The sequence below is a fragment of the Oncorhynchus kisutch genome, unplaced genomic scaffold (genome assembly GCF_002021735.2).
Source record: "Oncorhynchus kisutch isolate 150728-3 unplaced genomic scaffold, Okis_V2 scaffold944, whole genome shotgun sequence".
Taxonomy (NCBI): Eukaryota; Metazoa; Chordata; class Actinopteri; order Salmoniformes; family Salmonidae; genus Oncorhynchus; species Oncorhynchus kisutch.
The window spans coordinates 1-2,194 of NW_022262889.1; the positions used below are offsets into that span (position 1 = coordinate 1).

Sequence of the window (2,194 nt, forward strand, 5' to 3'; positions counted from 1 at the left end):
GTGCCTTATGTCTGGCATTGCATGATCTTTTTTTTGAAACAACCATTCCCCACCAGTGACAGAGATAGGCTATGGAATAAGGGGGGGGGGACAGGTCTTTGTAGGGAAGCAAGCCTCTGAGTGGAAGGCTCTTATGCGCGCTCAGCTCCACTGGGCAAATGGCAGGGGCGCCTATGAGAAAGCAGGGTGTGGTCCGGCCGGCGAATTAGCTTCGTCTTCATAAGACGGAAGGGCTCTCACCCCTCATTCGTTTGTGGAAGCAACGGACACCAGCATATCAGAGCCAGCAAAGTCCGCGCCCAAGAGGGCTCAAGAAAGCCGTCCAAGACCGCAGGGAAGGCGGCAAGAAACGCGAAAGTCGAGGAAGGAGAGCTACGCCTTTACGTGACAGTCCTGAAGCAGGTCCACCCGATACCGGCCATCTCCTCAAGGCATGGGAATCATGAACTCGTTCGTGAACGACATCTTCGAGCGTATCGCCGGAGAGTCGTCTCGCCTGGCCCACTACAAAAGCGTTCCACCATCACCTCCAGGGAGATCCAGACCGCAGTGCGCCTGCTGCTCCCCGGAGAGCTGGCCAAGCACGCAGTGTCCGCGGGCACCAAGGCCGTGACCCCCAGTTACCCACTCCAAATAAACAGCGCATTTGGAGTGCTGTAGTAACCCAAGGCCCTCTTTAAGAGCCACCCCCCTGTCAGTGAAAAAGCCAATCCATGTGGGTTGTGTTGCGTGTGGACCATGTGTCCCATTGTGGGATGGGGGGGGATAAAGGATGCTGACCTGACCCGGGTAGGAATGTGGCATGCCAGTAGAACACTGTGGGGGAGTCCTGACTGGCGCCTGTATCACTTTAGGCGCCGAGCAGGGACCCTCTGCCAACATGAAGCCAGTCTCCGAGCAAGTGACGTCCACCGATTGCAAACTAGCCGTTACCACCCCTGTACAAGAGGGGGGAGGAGGAGGAGAAGAAGAGCTCCAAATCTCTCTCCTCTCTCTGGCCTATTCAGGGCGAACAAGACATGGGCGCCAGCCTCCATAGCGCGGCGCACAGCCAGACACCAAGACCCACAGACACAAAGACGGGCACGAGTCCACGCTGCGGAGTCAAGCGAGGAAGGACTGCGAGAGAGAAGGGCAACAAAAGCCTACTCGGCCTGTTCACAGACAGACGAGCTGAGTGAGCTAACTACTTTGGCCCTCACCTCATCTGATTTTGAAAGAGACACAGAGAGAGAGACCACCTAGCAGAAGAAAAAAACACACACTGTGCACAAAGAGCGGCTCCACCCTCCAACTAAGGACTCTAAAACATCAACACCGTGTATTATTCTCCTGTGCCTCCTGACACATGACGAATACAAGGTGAAACTCGGTCTCAGCAGGCCTCACAAGTGCATGTGTTTTAGGTCCCCAAAAGAGCTCTCCTTAAAACACCAAGGAGCACATCAGGGACGCCAAACCATTTGATTCCCTTGCCAGACATCTCGGCTCACTCCACAATCATGGTGCTCGCAATCGGATGCACTTTTAGGCCATTTAGGAGACAAAAGCACAGGAAAAAGCAGTGCGCACCGCTCACCCGACAGTCGACACGGTGAGGTTTTGAGCGAGTCCGCAGCAAAAATGCACGGGGCTTTGCAGCCCACATGACTTATTCTGAACGGACACAAGTCTGCTCGCTGGGCCGTTCGCTTTTGGGCCAAAAAACACGGCTCCGTCGTGACTTTGGGCCCGATATTGGCGACCAGAAAACACCAAGTGAAAGAGCATTTGGGCCAGCCGGAGAAGCCGAGCTGGGTGGCTTGAGTCTACTATGTTCTCATGTCGCGTGTAGGCCAGCCCCCTGCACGGGTAGATGCTTCAATAGCGCAGAGCAGCGTCTACAGCAAAGTACTCCTCCTCACAGACTACCGTAGTTTAGTGTTGTAGTGTGGTGTTTACCGCCGAATGATGGCAATGTGGCAGAATGACTTGTGGTCCAGCGGGTGGCGGTGAAATGCCCCAAGATTCTAAGACAAGACCTAAGTTTTGAAGTGTTCACTGGCGAAGATTCGGTCTCTTGTGTCCGCTTTCAAGAAGCATTGCAGTCGTCCTTCGTCTCGCCAAGTGTGTTTTTGTTAGATGATCACTGGGCACAACCTAAACGTGAGGGTCGTTTGCATAGCTCAAGTCATGGGTATATAAAGTATTGGTA

General features: G+C 54.1%; 1 pseudogene; it reads left to right on the forward strand.

Annotated features, from left to right (window-relative positions):
• Positions 1-260: 260 nt before the first annotated feature.
• On the forward strand, positions 261-660 carry LOC116363555 (histone H2B-like; annotated as a pseudogene).
• The last annotated feature ends 1,534 nt before the right edge of the window (positions 661-2,194 follow it).